Source organism: Mustela erminea, chromosome 15 (genome assembly GCF_009829155.1).
Source record: "Mustela erminea isolate mMusErm1 chromosome 15, mMusErm1.Pri, whole genome shotgun sequence".
NCBI lineage: Eukaryota > Metazoa > Chordata > Mammalia > Carnivora > Mustelidae > Mustela > Mustela erminea.
Genome location: NC_045628.1, coordinates 52,279,503 through 52,289,727, shown reverse-complemented (window position 1 = coordinate 52,289,727; position 10,225 = coordinate 52,279,503).

The window sequence follows — 10,225 nt, the reverse complement described above, 5'->3', positions numbered from 1 at the left end:
GCCCAACACACTGAGCCACCCAGGCCCCCCCACCCTTTGATTGGTTCTGATTTGCATCTTTTTGCTATAATAAAACTGTAATAATCAGTATGGCACTTTCCTGAGTTCTGTGAGTCATTCTAGTGAATTATTGAACCTGAGCGAGTGGTGGGAATGCCCCAATTTGTAGCGAGTGGGTCAGAAGTGAGTGTAGCCTATAGATCTTTGAACTTTAGCTGGTGCCTGGTCTAAGGGCAGAGGACTGTGTCTTTAACCTGTGAAATCTGGCTCAACTCCAGGTAATAGGAAAAAGAAAAGGGAAGAAGCAGGAGGTTATGTGGAAAAGAGCTGGTGGGTAGAGAGAAGAAATTCTAAGAAGGTTCCAGGACTACTCTTTACACATATGCAGAGCATGCTTTCCCATATATCTGTGGGCACCTCTTTCTGCTCTCTCCACCGTTCCCTCCCCCGGGCCCCAATTCTCAATTCTGGAAGAAGCCACTGGATTCTCAAGAGAAGTGCCCTCATGGTCTGATTCGTAGCCTGCAAGATGAGCAAAATATTGATCCAGAGTGCAGTCTGTGGAGAAATTGCATGGGTTCAAATCCTGATATCACCGTTAACCAGCTGTGTGACTCAACTAGGAAAATTACTCATGCTCTGTGCTTCTTTCTCATCTATAGGATGGGGATAATAACCCTACATCATTAATTAGATTAGTAAGTATACATAAAGCACTTAAAAGTTGCACAGAACACAAGAAAGTATTAATTCTTCTTCTTTTACATTGAGCGTTACTCTTGGAGAAAGCATAATGTGCCATAAAGGGTGTGGGCTTTGGAGATAGATCTGGGTTCCAAGACCTGTGTCTGCCACTATCCTGTAGCACAACTTTGGGCAAGATACTCCAGTTTCTCAGTGTGCCATTTTCTAATCAACACAGGGGAGCTATGGATATTTAAAGCCTTATCCAAGGCACAGAAGTGAGGTCTTCTAAGCCTCTGACCCAGGGTAAGTGTTCAGTGAATGGTGGCAGTAGCTATGGTCACTAGCTCTGCTGGTAGGTGTTTAGAACTGAAAAGATGCCTGCCGACGATGTATGGAGTCAGAAACATAAGGAAATCTTACAGGCAGTCTTCACAGAGGCTCAGTGGTGGTTCTGGTGAGTGTGTTCTCAGAGTCCCTGAACCTGAAGGAAGTCAGGTTATAGGGATACACAAAGTCAACCGAAAGTGAAGCCCATGGCCTCATGGTTGAATTAGGTTGCTAAGAGACTGATGGGGGGAAGGGAGAGGCCTGCAGTCTTTCCAGGGGATATTCCCACAGAGCGAGTTGTGGGGCGAGGTCCAGCAGCTCAGGGTTTTGACACCAGGAAGGTGAACTCCACAGCTGTGGCCCACAATGGGCTTTGTTATTTATATGTCATGTTGTCTGTTTATTGACTAGGTATTTGACAGAAGTATACTCAGCAGAGCACATCAGCAGGGATGGTGTTTTACCAGCAAATAAATTAGAATCATGGAGTTAGCTAAGGCATAACGAAGTACGTGGCATAAATATGTCATTTGGCCATTATGAATTCATTCATGTATAGGGATCTTTAATGCATCTCTATCAAACCTTTAAATGAAAAGTTCTTTTTATAGCAGGACTGTATTTTAATTACAGGCAGCAATAATATTAGCACAGCCTCGAGGAGCGGTGGCAGTCTAGCTGGCGCCTGTCTCTAGTCCCCAGCTCTCTGTGAAAGCCCCAGCAAGCCCTCAGAGCGCACTCAGCCCTGCTTGGCCTCTCCAGTGCCTTCCTCCCTCTGTCCTGCTTCACTCTCCTCCAGTTAGCATGGAGAGTGGGAAGGAGGCAGCAGGCTGGCGGCGTGTGGACAGGGAAGGAGAACCGGATAAGACCTTGGGGCTCAGCCAAGGCACACGAGGGGAATGAGGTGCTGGGATCAGTGGAGCCCAACACCCCCCCCCCCCCCCCCCCCCCCCCCCCCCCCCCCCCCCCCCCCCCCCCCCCCGGGAGGCCAGGGCAAACACTTCCAAAGTGCTCTTGACGGGTGCTTCAATTCCCCACTCCCTGCTGAGGGAGCTTTCTTTCTAGGGCTTGTAGTGGAAAGGCCCGTCACCCCCTCCCACTGCCTTTTGCCTATTTTTTCCGCCTGGTGGGGAAGAAAGGAGGAAAAAGAGGCTAAGAAAGCAAAGAAAGAGACTGTCACAGCGCCTATTCCTTGGCTATCAATCATTGATGGGGGGGTGAGGAGGTGAGTTGGGGGAGAATCCAGGAGGGGTGGAGGAAGGTCCCAGGCTGCTTTTTGAAAAGCTGAAAAGTTTCCATTTCTATTCAAATATTATTAACAAGATGGAAAAGAGCCATTTCACAAGCTTTCTCATAAATAATTTGGCCCCTGAATGCAGCTTCGTGTGCAGTGTTCCTCTGCCTGGCCCGGCCTCACTCATACCACTCAGTGCCTCACGATCTCTGTGTGCCTAGTCACTAGCAACCTCAGGAGCCTGAGGTTCTTTTTTTTTTTTTTTTTTTCTTCATTGACCAATTTAAAATGATTGGTTGGGAAGCTCACAAGATGTGCTGGGAAGTTCAGAAATCCCTACAGTAAATGCTGATATCTGATGTAAGTCTTCAAAGAACTCATCTTAAAGGTTTCGAGGGTAGAAGATTTCAACTTTGCCAGTTTTGACTGTGCATTCATAGGATCCATTCCCACCCCGCTTTTCACTTCCAGATAATATAAGAGAATTTGAAGGCTCCCGGGAAGAGAAAACAACTCCAGTCAATTTCTATCACCCAACTCCTTCCTTTTGCGCGTAGGAAATAGAAAGAAAGCAAAACGTCTTTAGGTAATTACCGGGTTTGCCTGACTAAAGGGAGCCAAAAGACTGGGGCAAAGGAACCTTGATGTTGACGTCATCAAACCTATTCATTATCACATCCTTCCCCAGGAGAGTGTGGGTTCTTTTCTCAATGCAATCATTGTACCCATTTTATTTTCGACATTGGGCATGGCCCGTGTATTCTTTTTCTTATCTTATATTTATAGAAACGTATGCTATTTGCACGATATTTAAAGGACATTTTGGATCACTGAGTGGGGAATTTTTCGAAAGAAATTTGATTTTAGAAATTACCAGACCCATGAGTTAATTGTAGCCAAGGGATTCAACTCGACAAAGAACAGACAAATGCCCAGTGGACTGCTGTAAACAATGGGCAAGTGATGAATACCGATTATCTTGCCGTCCTCCATTATTCTAATTCATCAGTAAATGCACTGTTATGTAGCAGGCCCCGGGGATGTAGACAACTGTCACTGGTGGGTGTCAAGATGTGTGTGCTCAGAGAAAGAAATGACAGGTACAAGTGTGTCATTTCCAGAAGAGCAAGAGAAAAATGAAAAAGATGGTGATTTTTTTATCATTCCTATTTTTAGTTGGAAAAACCAAGGCTCCAATTTCCTCTTTCAGACATTCTATGGAGTATAATATGGACTGTGGGCTTATTAGGGCCCAGCGACTCCAGGTTAGTCTGAGGTGCCAATGAAAAGGCTTGGTGCAGCACTGGTGTCTCCATTTCCGCATCCTGCAGTATCAGGAGCCGCTGGAGGGGGCGGGAGAGCAGGCATTCTGGCACGAGAGAGAAGGTGTTCTCCAGAAGACAAGTAGGGAGCAGAGAAGGGAGGAGTGCACTGCATGGGTGCCTGTGGTGGGCAAGGGCTAAGAGGATGAGTGGGGACTGACATCCAGTTCGTGCTGCTGGCCAACCATGCGCCCTGGTAGGGAGTGAGATTGCCCAGGTGGGCTTGGGGAGAAATGCTCTTTCTGATTTAGACATGAGTCCCTTAAAGGCTAGAGGTGGCCCTGCCCCTGCCCCATTCTGGCAAAGCAGGGAAGAAGAGCGGCCAGACGGAGTGCAGTGGCGGGTGTCTGGCTGAGGAAGAGGTCTCTCAGTGAGCTCTAGAGTCAGTTTAGGTGCTCCCAGCTCATCCTACGAGGGTCCTGCTGCCCAAAGCCTTCATGTCCCAGGGAGCTTCCGCAAACCCCTGTGCTTTCTAGCTCTGCGCCTCAAGGGAGAGGGCAGAGGCTTTCAGGATTTTTCAACTGGGACTGCCCCATTGTGTGTGTGTGTGCGCGCACGCGCACATGTGTTCTGAGTGGCAGCTGCTGGCTTGAGAGGGAAAGTTGGTTTTCAATTCAAATTCCTGCCTGGGGTTGCGGAGGGGTGGGGGTGGGGGTCGGAAGTTTCATTTTTGGAGGTTGGGGTGGCTGTGCCACCAAGGACGTTTACAAATTGCCATGGATCCAATCCCAGCGTAAAGCCTTAAGCTCTAGAGGGGTCTCTCTTGCCGCTAGATTGATCCCGTGACCCCAGAGGGCATTGTGACGTGGAGGCAAGCGGTGAAGCGAGACTGGGGCACGGTGGCAGGAGCCGGTCGCGCTGAGAGAGGACTGCGTGCGCGCACGTCTCCGTCTCCGGGGTGCGAGAGGAGGGCAGTGTGGAGCTGGAGCCCTTTACAACCTGCAGGCACAAAAACTCTTAAATCATCATTGAAAAGTCATTAGAAATCTGGCGGAAAAGCAGGGTGCAGATTGCCAAGAGAGGACACAAAACCCCATTTTCTCTCCACAATACCTGTAATGAACTGGAAGGGGTAGGGTGGAGCTGAGAAACAGATTTCCTGCCATAACTAAAGTCTCTTTTCAGCCCGGTTTGCCACAGTTTCACAATGTGTTAGAATTTACATTCAAGTGTTTGTTAACCATTCTGCAGCGCAATGAAACGTTTTTATCCGTCTGACCTCAACCTTTGCCATATGGTTCCCAAACTGTTGCACTGAAGTCAGACGGTGGCAGGGAGGTTGTGGGGGAGGGGGGTCGGTGGTGGGCAGCACATTCAGACCAGGCCTCAATGGGGCTCAGTGACAGGAGCCCCGTCCCTACCCCTGGGAGGCTGTTCCCACAAATTCATTTAAAAGGGAGATAATGCCCTCTGGTGAACCTGTGTCCTTTACAATTACAAAGTCCTATGTCATGATTGGTGCTAATTTTCAAGTTTTCTTTGGGAAAGTTAAAGGAATTTGTGGATCACTAGCAGCAGATGTGAGGCCTACAACTTGACCTTGGTGTGTGAGTTCCCTGAAGACAGAACCATCCCTAACTTGAGATTTGGGACAGCACCTTCCACTCTCTGAGGCTTAGTGCATCTTGACTTTCCAGAACAATTGATCAATTTTCCTGTTCAGAACATAGTGGGAGGCAGCTCTGTGTGTTTTGAGGAGTGGGAAGAGGACCAGGGGTCAGGTTCTCAAAAGTTAACTGAGGTTTAGCCTTGATATGAAGAATTCAGATATGGAAAATTAAATAATTCCTTGAGTGTGAAAAACCAATGAGGAAAGACAGCTAATAATTAATTATTCGACTCTTTGAGGCTAGGAGTGGAGTGGTCTGAGAAGAGCTCTAAGTCTTATTAATTCATTTGTACAAGGCCACAGGGACAACTGGGAGAGAAAGTTTGCCTTCTGCCAGTTTGTGTATCCTGAGAGAGATGTGTCCGAGAGATGACAAGTCATTATGTCCATTCCTTTCCTTCCCTCTTCCCTAGACAGGAGCACTTGCCAACGCTCACAGGCAGGATTTTATCCTATTCCCAAAGATCTCCCAGGACAGACAGACACAGATTCCTCACCAACCTTTTCAGCTGCATTGTCTTACTCTGCTGATATTTATTATCTGGAAGGCAATGCCACCGCCCAGTTTATTAGCGCTTGGGGGTTTAGAGCAACTGACCTCCGGTAGGTCTCTGTGGCCATTCAGGCACGGACTGGGTGCCCACCACAGGATGGGTGCTGACGAAAGGCAGCGGTGAGAAGAGATCGGAGGCCCTGACTTCGCATTCAGGTGATATACGCTTTGATCTGATCAAAGTACGAGCCTCCCTCGATTCTACCACCCAGAGTATTTCGTGGTATGCTGTGTCAACATGTGTGTCCTTCCTCTCCATGCTTAGGGAACTGGTCACCAGTGGCGCAGTTGGCGGGTAGATGCAGGACACCTGCTCAGATGACACAGCCTAGTGATTTCTGGAGCGTGGAGCTCTCTGGTGTGCTCTGCTGGGCCCACAAAGGCCAGCTAACACACTCATCCTGCCTTGCTCTCTGAGGACTGAAAGTTTTGGAAAGAAACTCCCTACAGGGCTAGCAGAGCTCAGGGCCCCTCTGTAAGCTCATCTGCAGTTCCATGAATGAGTTTAAAAACCGCTCGTGTTCCATCTTTCCAGGACACGTTCCCTCACTCTGGTTGACTGAAGTGAACACAACTCTGATGGCTTCCAATTTGGAATCTAACTTCTTATGTGGAACTTTCATTAGCTCCCAGCAGGAGCATCGCCTGAAGCTTTAAAAAAAAAAAATTTTTTTTTTTTCCCTCAGTGTTTGGCTTGGCAAACCTCCTTTTCCCTTAATTGATCAATTTTCCTGTTCAGAAATAGACATAATCAGATATATTGCTCAGTAGCCTCTCTGAGAAAGCATTAGCTCCGTCTGCTTAGACAGGCATTAGGTTTCACACCCCTGAGGGTTGCTTTTCTTTTTCAAGAAAAATTAAATGGCTAAGTAAGAGGGTGCTAAAAAACAAAGTTGTGTTACTGCTTGGCATTTAATTGAGAAACTTGCTAATGTGTCCTTTGAACTCTTGGTTTCCCCTTTCCCTGAGGGATTGCTGATACTTTGCTTTAATGGCAGCATAAAAATCTCAGTTTGACTCCTGGTGGCATTATCTGGGCTTTAAGAATGCAAATTGTTGTTTTTACTGCATTCCTTGGTCTAGTGATTCTGACAGCCACCACATCCCAGTAACTGACTGTTCAGAGAAAGTTCCTAATTTGGAAGACTTCTTAGGTCTTGAGATCTGGAAGCATTCTCCTGGTGGTTGGCATTGACAGCTCCCACCATTTCGGAGGCTGATCAGTAACGGAAGTCAATACTTCAGAAAAAGAAGAGGGGTTGGAGGGTGAAAACTGCTCTCCTTGAATAAGGAGTCACGAGTCATGGTGGTGGGAAGCAGGTGAGCTTTGGAGCGATGGACCTGGGTGTTTCATTCTCTCCTCCCTTTGCTCAGTTTTGTGGAAAGACTCAGCAGCTCCCCATCGAGTTTGTCCACTTACGGCAGGTAAGCGGTAGCGCTGAATTTCCGTGCATCAGCTCATCCATGTCAGTTGCACAAAAAAGTGACTTTCAAAATTTTCCAGTAACAATTTTATATGTATTAGAAGACTCCGCACTGTTGGTGTCTGCAGTAAATTAGTCACAGCTAAATGAGGGACCATCCTCACTTTTCTTTCTTTGTCACATGGTCAGCCCCTTGGGAGAGCTCATCTTTCCCCATCTGGATCTTGGTCACCCATTGACCTCAGGTTGCCCCTGGGGTGTCCCTTGCTCCTCTCCATGTAGATCTATCACATCCTGTGGTTTTCTTTTAATGCCATCTTCTGTGTGAGACCCATGTAACAATGTTGCTCCTTCCAGGTACGACTAGGGCAGAAATCTCCGGCGTGCTGCTAAGGGATTCTTGTTCTGACTCATTATACATATTTCTCTGAAGGCCTTATGGTCTCCACGGGGCTCTGCTGGGCAGTAGGTGTGGGACCCCTACTCCGGGGCCCAGGAAAATCCAGGCTGTCAGGCCTGTCTTTGTCTTCCCTCTCCCTAGCCAGAAAAAAAAAAAAAAAAAAAGCTTTCTAGTCTCCAGGGAAAGCTCTGCTCTGAAACGTCGTTCCGTTCAAACATTTGACCTATGCCCAGGTCCTCCTGAGTCTTGTAAGAACATTGAATTTTTAGAGCAAAATGCTAGAATATCCTTTCCTTTCCCTCCCTTCCTTCCCTGTTCTGTCCTGTATGATCTGCCCCTTAATGAAGTGAGTATTGACTGGTCTCGCTGCTTGAATTAGGAGTGTTGGAGAAAGTGAGCTTAGTCGGGGAAAAACAGGAAACTAATTAATAATTCCAAATATTATCCTGCCACATGTAGATAATAACAGCTAGTAGTAGCATTGTTACAGAGTTCAGAGGTGAATGTGAGTTGCTCAGCGTTGAAATTCTCAAAGAGTACGTATGCCACAACCGAGGCCGTCTCTCCTTCTTCTCAGGGTTCTAAGGGACACGCGAGGGCCCAAAGCTGGGGTGTGGTGTCCCTTTTGCTAATCCTGTTTCTCTTCCTGTTTTCGGTATCTCAGTGTTCTTTCTTTTACACATTTGTTCCCGTGTCAGAAATTAGGGAATTATCTTAAACATCTCTCCTTTACCTCTTTTTCCTAATCTATTCCCCAAATCCAATCAGTTGGCAAGTCTTGTTGATTCGGTCTTCAGTGTCCTCTCCCAATCTCTCCATCTGTCGCTGTGTCTCTTGTCTGTCTCTCTCCAGGCTGTCTGTCTCTCTCTCTCTTCTTCCATCTTTTTCCTGAACATTAACCTAATCTCCCCAAACATCTGTTCTTGCTCACCTTTAATTCTTTCCCCACAGGTAGCCAAAGGGGGCTTAAACAACAGCAAAGCCTCTCACTGACTTGGCTTCCTGACAGCTGGGGAGAATGAAATGTAAACCCCATGACATGGTCTTTGAGGTCCTGCATTTGGCCCTGGCTCCCGCTTGAACTTCATTTTACTCACTCTGTCCAGTAAAGGCGGACATTTCCAGAGCCGTGGGCCCTCCACGCTTCTTGGCATTTCTTTCCCCAGTTGGCTGCCCCTTCCAGTCTCCACAGTCAATGATCCCGCCTTCTACGTGCCCCCATCACATCTCTGTGCTATCCTCTGACTCACTCACTTTCTACAGATAACTTGACTTTCATCTTTGAGAAAACACGGAACGTGATTTCTGGAGGTCCCTAAAGTGGCTTCATGCTGTCCTCTGAAATATGTTTCCCTCTGGTGGTCTCCTCAACCCTGTCAAAGCAGACATGTCCACACCCCTTCCCACTGGTCCTTCTTGGGCTCCTTGTCCTCTCTCAGCTTAGGATTGCCTGATGAGATACAGGGCACCCAGTTAAACTGGAATTTCAGATAAAAGGCAACAAAATTTTTTATTACAAGTATGTCCTGAATATTTCACGAGGCATACTTATGCTGAAAAATTATTACTACTGTTCTGGAATTTAAGTTTCGCTGAATATCTTATAGTTTTCTTTGCTAACTCAGGCAACCCTACCCCTACCTTCTTAAAATTATTTCCCCTTCTCTCCTTTCGCTTCCACTGGGTGCTCCCACTCAGCTTTGGTCTACCCTCTATTTCAACTTCTTTACTTGCTTTCTGTTCGTTAGGTCTTTGCAATATGATTTCTGGTTTTACTACTCAATACTCTTCTTAAATATCACAAATGCTTTCCAGATTCCCTCTCCTGCTATCTTTATATCCAATTAGGCTTCTCATTTAGGTGTCCCACAGATATTTCCCCTTACACACTCTGTTCTCCTAAATGTTCAAGAGTTAACTTTTAATTGCCCTTTTGTAATTTATCCCCCTTTCTGTTCTAATTGTTGTGATTTAAAAGCATCTACACGGACCTAGTTGCCTAGGCTGAAATCCATGGAGTCACATTCCTCCTTATTTATCATTCCCAATATAATTGGTTACCAGCTTTTATGCCTTCTGTCTTTGAAATAAAGCTTTTTCAATTTTCTCTTCTTTACCTTACTACTTTCCTGTCTGTGCTTTAGATTAGGTTTCTACCATTTCTCATGTGAATTAGTAGCAATTTTAGATCAAAAGGGATGCAATATTTTGTATATTTTATATATATATATATGCCAAATTAACCTCAAGAATTGTGCCAAATTTAACTCCTGTCAGTAAGGGATAATACTGTTAATTTTCAGGAATCCTTGCCCAAAGTGATTGTTGTCTTGGAAAACAGCTTTGGTAGTCCAACAGGTTAAAATGCCATTTGTGTTTTAATTGCATTACTAAGAAAGTGGAAAACATTTCCTAGACTCCAGATGTTTTTTGAAAACTCAAAGGTGGATCTAAATTAACTGCTTAAAATCTTGTATTGCTCCCCATTTCCAATGGGATAAAATCTAAAGTCCTTGGCAGGACGCTTAATGCTTTTCACTCCCTGCCCCCCAAATATTTTCCCCAAATTTTATTTCCCATAATCTTCTCCCCACATGCTGAGTAAAAGGAAGTAGAGAAGGAGACTTTGGTCATTTCCCTGTGGTCAGGAATTGTGTCTTTCCTCTCTC